The sequence below is a fragment of the Asterias amurensis genome, chromosome 19 (genome assembly GCF_032118995.1).
Source record: "Asterias amurensis chromosome 19, ASM3211899v1".
Taxonomy (NCBI): domain Eukaryota; kingdom Metazoa; phylum Echinodermata; class Asteroidea; order Forcipulatida; family Asteriidae; genus Asterias; species Asterias amurensis.
The window spans coordinates 5152468-5171048 of NC_092666.1; the positions used below are offsets into that span (position 1 = coordinate 5152468).

Below are 18581 nucleotides of genomic sequence, written 5' to 3' on the forward strand. Positions count from 1 at the left end.
ATAACCAAAGGTGTTCAGTTTCTTTAAGGGGTCCAATTTACACATCTATTGATATTCACTCTTCACAACAAACAAAACTACTACAACAAAGTTTCACAATTTGTTTTCACATTTTGGTGAAAGTTCCACATTTACTTGTTTGTTATTAAATAAAATAAAGTAGGCCCCCATAGCTTATTTTACTCAAACGAGATTTTGCATTTGACATCAATGGGTAATTAAAAATGGCATTTGGATAAGAAGTTGGACTTAGAAAGTTTCCCGCTCTTTTTGAGTGTGATGGTTCGACCTGTCCTGGTGTGTCATTTTGTTATCTAAACTAAATTAAGGAAGCAATGAGTGAGTGTTCTGAGGAATCCATCCCTGACCTGACGCTGGCTTTCCTGTGCAAACGTTGTTTTCATGATCTCGTTGGATAAAATTACACAATTTATTGTTTTTAGTTATTTATTATACAATACGCATATAACTAAAGCTTTAACTATGTGTTGTAGTAAACCATCGGCCTATTGAAACTTCTAAATATGTTATATTACTTTTATCATTTACAATTATTTTATGTTGGTGGAGTTTTATTTAAATAAAGAAACAATAATATTTATACCAGCCACAATGTTGTGTATTGCTTGTTTTGTATTAACTCATACATCAGGAGACTTTATAGTTCTGAAAAAAGAAATTAACTGATTTTTGTCTGTCTTTCTTCTTACAGAATTTACAAGCTAGATCCCAATGTAGCCGTTAACATCCCAATGTCAACACGCACACAAGTAAACTTTCAAGACGTTTTCTTAAGCCCAAGACAAAACAGGTGTCAAGGACATCCCTGTGTAGGAAGAAGCGTTCTTCGCCCAGGTCCGGTGAGAAGGTGGCTCGAAGTAGGGAGACGTCTCACAGTCGGGATTGAGAATCGACGAAATTGGAGGAAAATACACCCTGCAGAAGAATGGATACAATGAGGTGGCTGAGTGTAAGGTAACTTTTACAAGATTCAAATCCATCAAAGTCAACAATCGAGCAAAGCAGAGGTTACTTTGTATTGGGATTAGTGTTGTGGGTCATTTAAACATGGTTTTATTAGGCTACTCTGATGTGGGGGGGATGTGTCTGGCAGGCCTAATGCAGCAGAAAACTTGTCTGGTGGTTGATACTTATTGTATGATGAATAGTGTTATTGGTCATTTCAACTTGGTTGGAGGTACTTTCTCAGATGGCAAACCCAAGGAGAGGGGATAGAGGGTGTCTGGCAGGCAAAAAAGAGCAGACAATTTGTCTGGCTGTTGATCTTTTCTTTGAAAATAGAGTTACTGGTCATATTCAATTTGGTTTCAAGTGGTTACTCCAATGTTGGGTGAGGGGGGGGTGTCTGCATTGTCTGGTCGCTGATACTATGTATTCGGTATACTTTTTTGGTAATTTCAACATGATTTCAGGTGGTTACTCTGACGGGGGGGGGGGGGGGGGTTGTCTGGTGGGCCTAATGCAGCAAAACATTTGTCTGGCGGCTCATACATGTATGTTGTTTAGGAAATAGTGTTTTTGGTAATTTCAATAATGTTTCATCGGGTGGTTCCTCCGATGTTGGGGGGGGGGGGGTTGTATGGCAGCCTAAAGCGGCAGACAGTTTGTATGGCGGTTAATGCTTGTATGGAGAAAAGTGTTATTAGTCATTTCAACTTGGTTTTGACCAAGAGAGGGGAAGGGGGTGGTGTTCTAAGATGGTAAACCCAGGGAGGGGGGGGGGTGGGTGTCTGGGCGCAAAATGCAGCTGACAATTTGTCTAGTGGCTGATACTTTTCATTGGCAATGCTGTTATCGTTCATTTGAACTTCGTTTCAGGTGGTACTTCGGAGGGTGGGGGGGGGGGGTGCTTTCCATGGCAGGCCTAATTCAGCAAAGCAGAGGCTACTTTGTATTGGGATTAGAGTTTTGGGTCACTTAAACATAGCTTCATGGGGCTCCTCTGATGTGGGGGGGGGGAGGTTTGGCTGGCCTAATGCAGCAGAAAACTTGTCTAGTGGTTGATGCTTGAATGAAGAATAGTGTTATTGGTCATTTTCAACTGCAGGTACTTTCTCAGATGGTAAACCCAGGGAGAGGGGATATAGGGTGTCTGGCAGGCAAAATGCGGCAGACAATTTGTCTGGCTGTTGATCTTTTCATTGGGAATAGTGTTACTGGTCATATTCAACTTGGTTTCTAGAGGTTACTCCAATGTTGGGTGGGGGGTGTCTGCATCCTTACACAGCAAAACATTGTGTGGTGGCTGATACTATGTATCGGTATACTGTTTTTGGTCATCTTAACATGGTTTCAGGTGGTTACTGTGATGGTTAACCCAGGGGGTGGGGAGGAGGGGGTGGTTGTCTGGCGGGCCTAATGCAACAAAACAGTTGTCCGGCGGCTTATACATTGTTTAGGAAATAGCGTTTTTGGTCATTTCAACATTGTTTCAGGTGGTTCCTCCGAGGGTGGGGGGGGGGGCCTAAAGCGGCAGACAATTTGTCTGGCAGTTAATGCTTGTACATGTTGTATGGAGAAAAGTGTTATTGGTCATTTCAACTTGGTTTTGACCCAGAGAGGGGGAGGGGGTGGGTGTCCTTTGGGGCAAAATGCAGCGGACAATTTGTCTAGCAGTTGATGCTTTTCATTGGGATAGTGTTATTGGTCATTTCAACATGGTTTCAGATAGCTCCTCCGATGTTGGGGGAGGGAGGGGGTGTGTCTGGCGGGCCTAATGCAGAAGACATGTTGTTTGGTTGTTGATACTGGTTGGAAGAGTAGTGTTTTTATTGGTCATTTCGACTTGCTGGGAGGTAGTTCCTCAGATGGTAAACCCAGGGAGGGGGCGGAGGAGGTATCTGGGCGCGCAAAATGCAGCAGACAATTTGTCTCGTGGTTGATACTTTTCATTGGCAATGGTGTTATTGGTCATTTGAACTTGGTTTCAGGTGGTTCCGATGGTGGGGGTGGGGGGGGGGGTGTTGTCCATGGCAGGCCTAATGCAGCAAAGCAGAGGTTACTTTGTATTGGGATTAGTTTTTTGGGGTCATTTAAACATGGTTTCATAGGGCTCCTCCGATGTGACGGGGAGGGGTGTGTTTGGCTGGCCTAATGCAGCAGACAATTGATCTGGTGGGTGATACTTGTATGGAGATTAGTGTTGTTGGTCATTTCAACTTGGTTGCAGGTAGTTCCTCAGATGTTTAACCCAGAGAGGGGGGAGGGGGTGTCTGGGGGGCAAAATGCAGCGAACGATTTGTCTGGCTGTTGATCTTTTCAACTTGGTTTCAGGTGGTTCCTTCAATGTGGTCATTTCAGCATGGTTTCAGGTGGTTACTCTGATGGTAAACCCAGGAGGCAGGGAGGGGGGGGGGGTTGTCTAGCGGGCCTAATGCAGCAAAACATTTGTCTGGCGACTCATACGTTGTATAGGAAATATTGATTTTGGTCATTTCAACATGGTTTTAGGTGGTTCCTCCGATGTTTGGGGGAGGGGGACGTGTCTGGCGGTTGATACTTCAACGAAGAATATCGTTACTGGTCATTTCGACTTGGTTTCAGGTGGTACCTACAATGTTTGATTCAGCTCATGTGATGTTGTGTGTCCATGCGCCTCGGCAGACATCCATATCTGACTATGTCAAGTTATCCAGTAAATGTTCTTGTACTCAATTATTGGTACCTTGTTCGTTTGACCAAAGTGCTCTGGGCTACTGGATGAGACAAGGCCAACACAACTTATTGAAAAAGAGTCAAGGAACTGAGCTGTTATGTAGGTTTTTAACAAATACAGATAGAGATGATGAATATTTAGCAGCATCATTTAAAGACAGTGGACACTATTGGTAGTTGTCAAAGACCAGTCTTCTGTATCTCAACATCTGTATGCATAAAATAACAAAGTTGCGAGATATGAATAAAATAAAAAACACCCTTGTCACACGAAGTTGTGTGCCTTCAGATGCTTGATTTCCAAACCTCAAATTCTAAACTAAGAGGTCTCGAAATCAAATTCGTGGAAAATTACTTCTTTCTCGAAAACTACGTCACTTCAGAGGGAGCCGTTTCTCACAATGTTTTATACTATCAACCTCTCCCCATTACTCAATACCAAGTGAGGTTTTATGCTAATTATTTTGAGTAATTACCAATAGTGTCCAGTGTCCACTGCCTTTAAAGGCAGTGGACACTATTGGCAATTACTCAAAATAATTATCAGCATAAAACCTCACTTCGTAACGAGTAATGGCCTAGCACTTAAGAGCGGCAGATTCAAGCTCTGGCGTTAGATCAGTAGAGTGTACGTAGGTTTGAGTCCTGGTCATTACACATGTTACACTTGTGTTCTTAAGCAAGACATGTAACCACAATTGCTTCATAAAAGTTGGGGAGGTAGTGCTTTCTGCTATTCCAGCCAGGCTTCAGATAGATGATGTACACAAGCCTACATCTGTATGGACTGTAAAAGGGTTAATCCTGTAGAAAAATAGTTGTTTGTTGGCAATAACTTGAAGTGGCCTTCAGGCCATGTGTGTCTGGCGACACAAAAAATGTGTTGGCTGATAAGGCTTGATTGTTGTAATTATTAGTAATGGTAATTGTTTTCATGTGCTATGTAGGTTTTTCCATCTTGCATCTTAGCTATTTCAAGTGGCATTCTTGTAACTAGATGCAATTTTAGACAAAACTCACAAACCATTTATGACTTGTAATTGAAAAACAATGAGCAACTCATCCTATCTTTGTTTTCTTTGTGACCACCCAGTAGGTTATTGTAACTATCAACCGATATTTGAGAGATTACCAAAGGGAGGGAGTGAAGTTCTTGTGCCAGCATTATAAGATGGGCGAGGGTGCTATATTGGGAGATGGCATGGGATTGGGAAAAACAGTTCAGGTACGACTAAATACTTGTTATGAGTGTTAGGGCATCAAGCAGGAATATTATCTGCTTTAAAGACAGTGGACGCTATTGGTAATTGTCAAGGAACAGTCTTCGCACTTGGTGTATCAAAACATATGCATAAAAATACAGACATGTGAAAACTAGAGCTTAATTGGTCCTCGAAGTTGCAAGATATGAATGAAATAAAAAACACCCTTGTCACATGAAGTTGTGTGCTTTCAGATGCTTGATTTTGAGACCTCAAATTCTAAATCTGAGGTCTTGTAAGTCAAATTCGTGAAAAATACTTCTTTCTCTTAAACTACGTCACTTCAGATGGAGCTGTTTCTCGCAATGTTTTATATTATATAACACCCAAGCTGATCCTTGCCATTTGATTGCAGGATTGTCCGACACGTGTTAGCAAATAGTCTGAGGTCTCGAAATCAAATTCATGGAAAACTACTTCTTACTCAAAAACTATGTCATTTCAGAGGGAGCTGTTTCTCACAATGTTTCACAACGTTCTTTACTATCGAACTCTCCCCATTACTCGTCACCAAGTAAGGTGTTATACTAATAACTATTTTGAGTCATTACCAATAGTGTCCACTTCCTTTAATGAGCATATGAACTTCTCTTTACAAGGATTTTCACTTACTTATTTCTCTGCTCTCATTATTTTTTTTGTTCAGTACTAACACCCACCACATTGATAGGTGCCCAGTCCTGCTGTGATTTATTTCGTTATTCATTTTTATTTCAACATATCTTGTAAAGTTTTGTATTCAGGGGGTGTTCCTAATTTATCATCCGTCTTCTTATCTGTATCTCCAGGTCCTTGCCTTTCTTTGAACCGTGCTTGGAAAGACTGGTACAGGGAAGACTGCCCAATACGCTTGCCACAGTTTTAAAGAAGGTATTGTTTACAATCGAATCCAAAAAATTCATATAATTCCTTCGGATTACAACAATAGCTGATGGTACTGTACTTGTTTGTAACAATAGAGAAAAAGAAAATAAATACAGACAAAATAATAGTTTGTGAAGATTGGTATAAAACCTTGTTGGTCTTTGACATTTTAAGGTTGATCTTTGGGGGTTATAATTGTGCAGTATTTCTATCTTGTGTTACATTTTGGTTTATCTTATTTCATTGTCTTTTCTCATGTTGTTGTGTGTGTTTTTTTGGCATGTTCTTACTGTATTTTTAACCAAATAACTTTAATCAGTCAATCAATCAATCAATCACTCATTTAATGCTAGTTGTTCATCATACAGAGTGCGATACACAGTATAACCTGCCGTTGATTTCACCAAACTCTTCCTAACTTAGGATTAATCTAATGGCTTAGGACGAGTTAAATTCCGTAACCATGCTAGTTATGACACAATGAACCCTACCTAAGTTGGGATGAGATACTTGTCCTTACTCTAGATCGGGATTAATCCCAGACTTGTGGACAAGTCGTTAAATCAGCCCCACGCGCTTAGATAGTGCTCTCGCGAGATCACTGCTCTCGCCCGAACTGATGGCTCCCCAATTTCGACTCCTCAAAATGAGGAGTCGAAATCGGGGATCTCGCGATAGCCCTATCTCAGCGCGAGAGGCCGATTTAACGACTTGTCCACAAGTCTAGATTACTCCTAGACTTGTGGACAAGTCCTTAAATCGGCCCCACTCGCTGAGGAGTCAAAATCGGGAGCCATCAGTTCGCGTGAGAGCAATGATCTCGCGAGGGCACTATCTCAGGGGGGCCGATTTAATGACTTGTCCACAAGTCTAGATTAATCCTAGCTTCTTTTTTTTAATTGCTGGCGTTTGCAGCAAATTTCGGGTCAGGAAAGTGTGTACTTGGGGAAATTGACATGGCAAGGCTCCCCACCATATCTCTGAATTACTTCAAGTTTACACTTCGTCATGGAGTCCTTGATCATGTTCCATGCTTCTCCTCATTGAACCCCAGTCTCAACACTCATGGAGTGACAGGTCTTTTTCTTCAGCTTTGCCATGCATCTGGATAATCATCATCATCATCATCATCATCGTCATCATCATTCCCTTAATACATTTATGGGGATGTTAAGCTGCCAAACCAATGGGTTCTAATGCTCTTCACCACAGCTGCCATGCCCAGACCCGAAGTCTGCAAGGTCGGCAGGGGCGGGATCTTCCCTGTGCGTCGACATTCAGCTTAATGGTCACATGGGAAGGTGTATCCTCTGGGATGTCCTCAATGACGGTGGTCTCCGAGATTGTTGCATTAGTGATGAAGTTGACAACTTGGGCTGAAGGCTTGGAGCCTTCCTGTGTCGTCTGCCCGGAGTGTCCATGTTTCTGAGCCAAAGAGTATGACGAGGAGGACACAGGTAGTAAATACCTTCAGCTTGGTTGTGAGCTTCAGGCGTTTGTTCCTCCAGACACAATCTCATTGGCTAAAGGTGGATGAGGCAAGTCCAAGACGTCGGAGAATGTCGGGGGAGGATGAGCCTGAGGAATGGATGTCACAGTCGAGATACCTGAACTTCTGTGTAATTTGGACAGAGTTACCCTCAACGTTGACTGAAGCAGGTGTTTGGCGGAGGTTGGTACAGTTCTGGATCTTGGTTTTTGCCCATGATGTGTGCATTCCCATCATCTCAGCTTCTTCCTCGAATCTTTGGAGTGAGGAACAGTGCAGCGTCGTACTGGCACTCTCTACCACTTAATCTTGGATCTTTTCTTTGTACCACAAAATTTAAATCTAATCAAAACTTATCTTATGCCACAGGTTTTCAATTAGGGCTAATTTTGTTGTGTCTGTTTTCTTTAATTTTGTTTTTGGTTTTTACTACGCCTTGAACACCCAGCATGGTGGATATGTGCACATTACAAGACTTTAGTTTTATCATTACTCTTAGTTAATACCAGGCAGGCCAACCAAGGGTAATTTGGAAAAGAAAAAGAGCTAACACCAAAACAAACCCAGTCAATTATTTACTATATTTCTGTCGGATTTCTTTATTTTTCTTAGATAGTCAGCACCACATACTTCTTCGCAAGAGAGTACTCCTTCCAGCCAATCAAATGGAGCACTACAAGAAATCTCGCTTGGCCAATCAAAGCAAGCCTCTTATAAAATGAATGAAACAACAGTTCAGATTGGTCAGACACCTAGAGGAATCAGGAAGTATGATATTCAACCCTGAACTAATGGTATAATAATAATAACAAGTTCTTGTATAGCGCATTTCACAATAAACTGTATCAATGCGCTTTACATTAGTCCCCAGGTCATTGAGCCAATAAACATCCCTTTAATCTTTCTCAGCTCCCATTAGGGAGTATACAGCCCTGAGCTGCCGTGGCGCTCCGAAAGCTTTTCATTCACAATATCAACCTCTACCCTGGCAGGTACCCATTTATACCCCTGGGTGAAGAGAAGCAATTATAGTAAAGTATCTTGCTCAAGGACACAAGTGTCACGACCGGGATTTGAACCCACACTCCGGTGAATTCAGGCAGAACTTGAATTCAATGCTCTCAACCACTCGGCAGCGACACTCTATGATAAACAAGTTTTATTTATCATTTCGAAAATTGGTGTGACTTCGAAGTAAAAGTAGTGACATTTTGTGAAGTTATAACACTTTCAAGTAGTGTGTATTAATGGTTTTCAAATTCAAAAACAATCTGTTTATTATGTCTATAACACTCATGTATGCAACTATGGTGAAATTGGCGTTTCATGCATTTGTCACTTATTATTATGTCCTGAGTAGCTCTGACATTATTTTATTAAAAAAGCACTGGACACTTTTGGTAATTGCTCAAAATAGTTGTTAGCATAAAAACTTTTTTGGCAACAAGCATTGGGGAGCTGTTGGGGAGCATTGTGATAAACAGCTCCCTCTGAAGTAATGTGTTTTTTTTAGAAAGAAGTTATTCTCACTGAAATAATTGAGTTTGATTTCATGACCTCAGAACTGATTTTGAGGTCTCAAATTCAGGCATCTGAAATCACACAACTTCGTGTGACAAGAGTTGTTTTCTCCCATTATTATCTCACAACTTCATAGTATGAACAGTTGAGTTCAAGATGTTGAGATACACCAAGTGAGAAGACTGGTCTTTGACAGTTACCAAAATGTGTTCAGTGTCTTTTTCTTGTTAAGGTTAGATTGAAAATTGCAACCAAACTTTCTACTCAGTCCTGCTAGGGTCATTCTTTATTTGAAGAAATTAATCAATGTATTTTAATTCAATTTTTTTTCTGTTTTATTAAAGGCACTGGACACTAATGGCAATTACCTAAAATAATTGTTAGCAATGGAGAGCTGTTTAAACGGATCTCTCTGAAGTAACGTAGTTTCTGAGAAAGATGTAATTTCTTGCTAAAATATTTGCATTGAATTCAAGACTTCAGCTGAGTTATCGGCTGATGTCTCAAATTCAAGCATCTGGAGCCCACAACTTTTGCGACAAGGGTGTTTTTTTCTTTCATTATTATCTTGCTAGCTCGATGACCAAATGATTTCAAATTTTGACAGGTTTGTTATTTTAAGCATATTTTGAGATACACCAATGAGAAAACTGGTCTTTGACAATAACCAAATGTGTCCAGTGCCTTTGAACATTTCAAATGTAAAGGCTAGTTTAATAATGTTTGATGCAACTTGTCCTCCGTCTTTATGCATTTAAATGTATGTAATAAGATTGTATTTCTGGCTTGATCTGCTGAAAGTCTTGCCATTCACAAGATGCCAAATGCAAAGTCTCTGTTTTAACTACCTGTAAATAAAGTAAGTTTTTAACCAGTTTAAAAAACGGGTTTAAATGTTACTTTTAATCTTTGGGCCACAACCCCTCTTGGGTTATAAACTTAGGCATGTTCTTATAAGATAAAAAAACTTTTATTCAAAGGCCACTTTCACTATTTTACTATCACCCTGATATTGTTTCACACTTAAATAACCATTTTCTCCTGCGTATAGGATGCCATGTATCTGAACTTCAAGGTAGACAACAAATCACATTTAATCTTTCTGTGCGGCTCATTTTGTATCTTTAAAATCTTAGAAATGAGAAAAACGAAACTAATTTTAACAAACAATTGATACGGAGGTAGGCTTTACACGTATATTGTTGAGCCGCCACATTTATTTGGTTGATTTTGCCTTACACTGTACATGCCAAGTACCTTGTATCCTGTATGCAGGAAAGGACTGAAAACAAATCACTGAAATCATTCTGATCGGTAAATTTTACTGTCCAAGTTCTTGGTCTTTGTTCTGTTTAACTGGGGTCCCTTGCTTAATTTTAGCATGGTTGTAAACTAGCAATGTTTAACAAAATCTTGCAAGAACACTTGGGCAGTAGAAACAAATTGTTGTCCTTTCACATGACTACATTTTTGTAAAATTTAACAACCATGCTACAATTTAGCAATGGACCCTTGCTAAAAGTGCTCTCGTGTGAATTAAGCTTTAAGTGTGATCTGTAAACTCGAATAATACTTCTTGTTTGACTGGTCGATATGGTGCTCTCTAGGTGTCTGTAATTTTGAACATTCTCGTTTCTTGATTCGTTTTTGTTTTAGTTAAAGGCAGTGGACACTAATGGTAATTTCTAAAGACTTCTCTTCACAGTTCTCTTCTTAACATTATGCATAAATTAACAAAGCTGTGAAAATTTGAGCTCAATCGGTCGCCGAAGTTGCAAGATAATATTGAAAGAAAAAACACCCTTGTCAAACGAAGTTGTGTGCCATAAGATGCTTGATTTCGAGACCTCAAATTCTAAATCAAATTCGTCGAAAACTACAACACTTCAGAGGGAGCCGTAAACAATGTTTAATACTATCAGTCTGTTCCCATTATTCGACACCAAGTAAGGTTTGATGCTAATAATTATTGAGAGTAATTACCAAAAGTGTCCTTTAAGCAACCAAAAAGTTATTTTAATAGTTTTTTTCACAAATCAACACTGAATACACAAAAAATAAAAATAAACAAATAAATAAATAAACAGTAGGAGAGAAGAGAGACAGAAAAAAACTAAGCTAAATCAATTTGGAATTAATTTAACAACAAAGAAGACTTGGATACAAAGCAAAATATTGTAGGAGAGGGTTTGATTTGATTCCTTATCAAAGACCACTTACTATAAAAGCATTAATTTCCAGTCTCTCCATAATTTGTCTTGAAAGATTGAGAGATTGGGTCAATTCTAAATCAGTATAAATGTATTGCTTGCCTAGGAAAATCAATTACTTTTTAAACAAATCTTGGTTAAAAGCTCACTGCACTACTGCCAATTATTGAAAATAATTGTAAAGAAAAATAACAACTTACTTGGTAACGAGCATTGAAGTTGTCTTGAATTCAAGCATCTGAAGGCACACAACTTGTGCGACAAGAGTGTTGTTTCCTCCATTATTCTCTCGCAACATTGACGACAAAGAGTTCGAATTTTCACTGGTTTGTTACATGTATGTTATGCGTATGTTGATAAACACCTACCAAACGTGTCAAGCGCCTTTAAACAAATTGTAACCAAACATGATATTATATTCAGAAGATCAATATTAAGTTTTAATAAAAAGCTTGTTCTTACTTACTTTTTTCCAAAATTGAAAAACTTATGGCTAGTTGACACAATAAGTGCACCATATCCTCAATATTATGGTTAAAAATGGTTCAATCTGGATAAAAACATCATTAACCATGAACCTATGAAGAAATAAAATATGAAACCATCTCCAACTGACATCCTTTCGGAATTACGCTTTCCACTTATTCCAAATTTTGAAAGGACCTCGAACTTTGTCCATTAATCTGTTGTTAAGAGATTTAACCAGGAATGAAGACTGATTGGGAAAATTATTATCTAACAATGCTTCGATATTCAAGGCACTGGACACCTTTGGTCAAAGACCAGGGCCCTACTTCATGGCTCTGCTTACCGCAGAATTCTGCCCTGATGATCACGATTCCCCGCTATTGCAAGCGCCGAGTTTTTGCGCTAGCCTTGTAAGCGTAGAATGTCTAGTAACGCGGAGTACACACGCACATAAGCCAAAATTCGTCGATAACCTGTGAAATACGCTTGAGGTTATAAGTTCATTGTTCCCTGCTTCCGTAAGCGCCGATTCTGTGCACGGTACAAGCAACGGGCTGAATTTTTGCCCAGTCTTCTCACTAGGTGCATTTCAAGAAATGTATAAAGTAATAAACCTGTGAAAATTTGGACTCAATATTTGTCGTCGAAGTTGCAAGAGATTGTGTTGACAGATGCTTGAATTAGAGATCTCATCTGAGGTCTCGAATATAAAAAAAACTACGCTACTTCATTCAGAGGGAGCCTTTTCTCACAATACTTTGTACTGTCAACAGCCCTTCATTGTTTGTTTTATACAAAGCTAGTTTGTTTGCTTACAATTATTATTTGAGTAACTACTAAAGTGTCCATCAGTGCCTTTAAGCGATGGGTTTAAGTGTTTATTCCAAGAAGTAGGGCCCTAGGTATTGCGTTTGCTTTAAAATGGAAATCACACAGTGAGCGCAAAATCTGCCGTTAAAGACAGTGGACACTATTGGTAATTGTCAAAGAATAGCCTTCACAGTTGGTGTATCTCAACATATGCATACAATAACAAAAACTGAAAATTTGAGCTCAATCGGTCATTGGAGTTGCGAGATAATGAAAGAAAAATAACCCTAGTCAGATTAAGTTGTGTGCGTTTAGATGGTTGATTTCGAGACCTCAAGTTCTAAATCTTAGGTCTCGAAATCAAATTCGTGGAAAATTACTTCCTTCTCGAAAACTATGGCACTTCAGAGGGAGCCGTTTCTCACAATGTTTTATACAATCAACCTCTCCCCATTACTCGTCACAAAGATAGGTTTTATGCCAACAATTATTTTGAGCATGGAGGTAGGATAAGAAATTTTGAGTAATTACCAATAGTGTCCACTGCCTTAAAGCAGCTACATACTGGGACCAATTTTGTAGGCATGCAGGAATACAAAAAAACGTAAGCACATAAAAGTATTGCTTAGCAGAAACAGATTGTTAGCAAAAGAAGTTTGCATATTGTGGCTATCGTGGTATTTATGAGATTGGGTCCAGATCGGATCTCAGGTTCCAGATCCACCAAAGTAAGGTGCGCGACATGAGGATTTTTACAGTTACACACAGATGTGTTTAACAACCTTGTAAACTAAGTACTTGTAAAATCACAGGCATATTACTCGGGTGAGATTGGAACCCACGACCCTTGAAATTCTAGAGCAGTGTCATACCAACTAAACCACATAGATTGCCCGGTGGCTACACTAGAGGCAGTTCGGATATTATGTTTTAGCAGCGGGTACTGCGAACGATTTATTAATGTTAAATTTGCATCGGGGATAAAGAATATTCATTTTGTTTTTTACCCACACACACCGACGTGTGTTAGCACTGTACATATGCCTACTCAGTACTCGGTACTCATATTTATTAAACCATCCTTCCACCATGGTTAATCTTAAAACGAAATGGTGCATTGCCAACTGCTCATGAAAGCTGTGGGACATCTTAAAGTTTGTCCCGTTGTTATACAGAGAATCTTGCATCATCCATTGATTCCAATAACAAGTCAAGGAAATAGTTGACATTCCTAGTTCAATGAAGCATAACCCTGTATAGAAGTGGCGCTAGAAAATTTAGGTCAGGCCGCTATACGCCATAGGATACATGTCAATACCTTACATTATAGTAAATCAGTACTATCGAGAAACGATGTATAAAAAAAGTGGAGCCGACTGGGGTTTACACTGACTTGCCATTCGAAACAGCATTATTTCGACTGAAAGCTCCAGTCGATCACAAACGCAACATCAAACGAGGCTGGTGTAAGATTTAAAGAGCTTTGAGCGGGGAGAGGCACAACAGCTAACAATAGCGAGAAAATAGCACCGTTTTCATTTCTGCGGACAGTTGGAAATTCGGTTGGGAAAACTGATACAAGCAAATCTGGTCGGATAACCATCATCCAACGTCTCGAGAGATGGGAGAAAAACCAGCATTTCCTCAGAGGACAGACAGAGAGTTTTAGTATCAGAGGAGGCATCCAAGAAAGAATTGGAGCTAAGAAGACCGTAGATGCCAAGATGGCTACAGGACACTTTCTGCAAACTGTCATCTTTTACGAGGTAATGAAACTGATGTGTCGGTGTAATTGTTATGTCGCCCGATACAGAACCCTATTTGATGCCTATACGCAAAGCAAAGGCGAATAAAAGTTGAGTTTTGTTCGGTGGGAGGACTTAGCGTTGGCTGCAAGAATGCAACAGCGCGGTAATAGTTGCCATACCTATAGACCTGGCGGCCATATACTTTCGTATTATTAAATATAGTGTACGGATTTACAGTACAAAGAGTCCTATACAGATCTACCATTCCTAGTTCATCGAAGCATTACCAGGTGTTTTTTTAAAGCAAAGGAGGCGCTAGAAGATTTCAGTTCAGCCCGTTACACGCCAAATAGTCTAGTCTTTAAAGGCCCCCCAAAAATGACTTGACCTGTAGACGAAATTGCAACACCACATCGAAAAAGTAGAAAAAAGCAAGCGGGTAAAATATGCATTGTTTGTGAAATTTCAAGTTGCCATTTTGCCTCTAGGTACATTAATGTATGTATGTATCCCTGGTAGTAGTCAAAGTTATATCATTTTCACTTCAAATTTTGAAATCAATTTTGAAACAACCCAAAACAATGTATCACGTAGAAAAAAAGGAACCACGAAAAATAGTCATAACTGCATGAATTCAAAATTGTCTGTTTTCGCCTGTTTTTCACTATGTGTATGTGTGTACACGCCCTGATAGTTCCACAATAATTGATATCTTGTCATATGTCTCTTGAAACAAGGTAACCCTCCCGAATAATGTATCAACCATATTCGAGGTATCACAAATGCAAATACATTTTAATTGAATTTGTACATTTAGAGTTACGCGCGTATTATGCACTAACAAATAATGCAATAATGATTGCGTCTTTAAATTATGTTTGACGTCTTGGACTTAGCACCCTAGGTTGAAAATGTTAAAGGAACACGTTGCCTTGGATCGGTCGAGTTGGTCTTTGAAAAGCGTCCTGTAACCGCTTGTTATGGTTAGAAAGATGTTGTTAAAGTAGAATACAATGATCTACACAAATATGCCTCAAAATTGAGTGGTTTTCGTTTTACCTCGTCGATAAACACGGTCGGCCATTTATGGGAGTCAAAACTTTGACTCCCATAAATAGTCGACCGAGTTAGTTCACGACGTAAAATGAAAACCGTGCAATTTTGAGTGATACTTGTGTGGATCATTATATTCTACTTTTAAAACATCTTTCTAACCATATGCAAACGGTTTCAAACGCTGTTCATAGACCAACTCGTCCGATCTAAGGCAACGTGTTCCTTTAAGGAGGTTCCAAACTTTACAAGTTTTTTATCCTCGCCCTGTCATGGGGGTTCCAGTATAATTTAATTAAATTTGTTTAATTAAGATTACGTGCGTAACAAGCCCCTACAAATGCTTGCAATAATGAGTGCACCTTTTTAAGGCCTGACCACACAAGGTCAGTAGATGTTAGGGAGGTTGACAGCCTTACCTAGTGTTGCCCAGTCTAAGGTGTCCAGCATAATTTAAAGCGCAAGTGACATAATTATTTCAATAACTTTTAGTGCATACGTGACGTAATACTTATTAAACTAAGTTCAGTCCCAAAAAATACTTAAACCCCCATAACCATGCTAGAGATAATACTTTTGCAACCCCTCTCTAATATCTTCCGTTCCAGTGGTGACCGGTCCAAGGCGACAGACATAAATTAAAGCAGTCTCGCATTTCTTGTTAGGCATTAAACGCAAGTAACTTAAATTAAACAAATTTAGTTTCACTTTATTGTCACCTTAGATGCTTTATTTGGTAGGGTTAGTTTCAAGAGACAATTGCATGCAAATTCAGTGTGACAGTGATATCAATAGACCGATCCAGAAGGCACCGCTCACGACGCACGTGTGATCAAGAACACGTGGGGCTCTCCAATGCTTTTCTGCAGAACTCTGCCGCGCGCACCAAGATACGCGCACACATGTCGGACCTTCGTTGCTTTGTGATTGGTCAATACGCAATTGGGCGGAGCTTAGTGAATCGGTCTATTAAACAACTATCAGGGCGTGTGCACACATAAACTAGTGGAAATAACAGGCGAAAACGGCAATTTGAACTTGTGCAAGTTTCCAATATTTCTAAACTTGTATACATTTTCTATGCTTTGTATTTTTAAGTTTCAAGAAACGTTTGCATTAAAATTTGAGGTGAAAGTTTTCTTAATTGTACTACTATCTGGGCCTAAGAATGTTCAAATAGAATTGAAAATATTGGCCAAAAGTAGGCGTCCTTTTTTGGCTTGCATCGCTTAGATCCAAGCCACAGACACAAAACAAAAACACTAAACTGTAGCCAATGATTTACGCTTTCCGTTGGTGTATAGTATGTGCGAATCAAATAATGTATTGGATATTATATGGGCCTCCGTGTAGTGTCATTATTTGGAGAAAAACTTACTTTTTTAGCCTTTTTCTCCCTTAGGGTGAGGGGTAGCTTTTTCGCCGCCCGTGTTGCGCAGATTTATGCGTCAGACACGAAACAATTATAAACGTGTAGCCCTTGAATAGGGCTTTCCTCTGGTGTATAGTATGTGTGGATCAAAAAATGTCTTCGGGTTCAAAATAACCTTTGTACTTTGAATTTCTCTCCAGAACGGCTAATATTGACGTCCGGAAAACACTCTTCGTGCCAACCATTCGGAGTAGGCTTGCTTAAACGTTTTTTAGAGCACCACGGAGTTGATGGAGGGTCTCCGCAAGTTGATTATCGGATGCGGTATTATTCAAGCCAAACACAGGTACCCTGATTATTTCTCTAGCCTACCAAGTTCAGGAATAATGGTCAAGTTCATAGACTCTGAGCGAACTTGTATGCCAACCATTTTCGGCACCCCGATTCCTGGCATTTTCAATCACGCCAAAATGGCCGAAAATGGCTCCCTCCTTTGTCGGCTTGCATCGCTAATACCAAAACCAGATACACAAAACAAAAACATGAAACTGTAGCCCATGATTAGCGCTTTCCGTTGGTGTATAGTATGTGCGAATAATGTCTTGGATACGATATGGGCCTCCGTGTAGTGTCATTGTTTGAAGAAAAACGTACGTTTTGAGCCTTTTTCCCTTAGGGTAAGGAGTAGCTTTTTTGCTGCCCTTTTTGCGCAGGCCTTGAATAGGGATTTGGCAAGGGGGTATTTTGGGTGCGTGGTTCTAGTCATGGTGCGAAAAAAAAGAACTTTGCAAAAATCTGACGTAAATTAAACGTCTTTGATTAATACTCGTTTTTATGCAAATCTTTAGTCTCGAGAATTTGGGAGCAATTCTGCCTAAAATGAGCGCACTTTTGTGCTTTTGGAGGCTTATTAGTGAGTAATTATTTTTTTTACTTTCATTTCACGTCAGATTGTCTACTTTCCGGGGGGGAAATGCTAAAAAATCATCTTTTTTAGTAATTACAAATAGTGCCTTTAACAGCTTATGGAACTAGCCCATGGATGTATGACTTCGTACATCATTTCATAGCTGACCAATTATAACTCAGAAAGTAAAAGCCCGTGAAGATTCCATTGATCGCTACTGCTATAAGATCGTATTGATTAAGAAGAGCGCTTTTGTGATCCAATTTCTTTGTTATTTTTGGTGTGGGGCTTGCATGCTCCTTGGCTAATTTGAATGTGAATAGCCCAGTTGTGAATAGTTCTTCTCAAGTAAGCACGTGATTGAGTGGAAATTTCTGCTACGAAACCTGCACACAGCACGGTTGAGTGACTCGCCAATATGCCGCGGTTGGAAGTGCTTGTTGGTGGACCTGTATGCTGTGCTGTTTTGCTTTGCTTTGCTGTGCTATGTTTTGTGAGTACTGTTTCAGTTGTAGTTTCAGTTGTAGTTTCAGTTGTAGTTTCAGTTGTAGTTTCAGTTGTAGTTTCAGTTGTAGTTTCAGTTGTAGTTTCAGTTGTAGTTCCAGTTGTAGTCCCAGTTGTAGTCCCAGTTGTAGTCCCAGTTGTAGTTTCAGTTGTAGTCCCAGTTGTAGTCCCAGTTGTAGTCCCAGTTGTAGTCCCAGTTGTAGTCCCAGTTGTAGTCCCAGTTGTAGTCCCAGTTGTAGTCGCAGTTGTAGTCGCAGTTGTAGTCGCAGTTGTAGTCGCAGTTGTAGTCGCAGTTGTAGTCGCAGTTGTAGTCTCAGTTGTAGTCTCAGTTGTAGTCGCAGTTGTAGTCGCAGTTGTAGTCGCAGTTGTAGTCTCAGTTGTAGTCTCAGTTGTAGTCTCAGTTGTAGTCTCAGTTGTAGTCTCAGTTGTAGTCTCAGTTGTAGTCTCAGTTGTAGTCTCAGTTGTAGTCTCAGTTGTAGTCTCAGTTGTAGTCTCAGTTGTAGTCTCAGTTGTAGTCTCAGTTGTAGTCTCAGTTGTAGTCTCAGTTGTAGTCTCAGTTGTAGTCGCAGTTGTAGTCGCAGTTGTAGTCGCAGTTGTAGTCGCAGTTGTAGTCGCAGTTGTAGTCGCAGTTGTAGTCTCAGTTGTAGTCTCAGTTGTAGTCTCAGTTGTAGTCTCAGTTGTAGTCTCAGTTGTAGTCT

The 18581-nt window shown here is 39.8% G+C and overlaps 1 long non-coding RNA gene across 2 annotated transcripts; it reads left to right on the forward strand.

The window, feature by feature from the left end:
* The first annotated feature begins 472 nt into the window (after positions 1-472).
* Positions 473-8057, forward strand: LOC139951464 (uncharacterized). 2 transcript variants are annotated; one of them, XR_011787777.1, is made up of 4 exons: positions 473-975; positions 4769-4900; positions 5726-5807; positions 7903-8057. It is a non-coding gene; the product is annotated as an uncharacterized lncRNA (long non-coding RNA). The 2 variants fall into 2 exon arrangements; XR_011787778.1 differs by having other exon boundaries at positions 4772-4900.
* The last annotated feature ends 10524 nt before the right edge of the window (positions 8058-18581 follow it).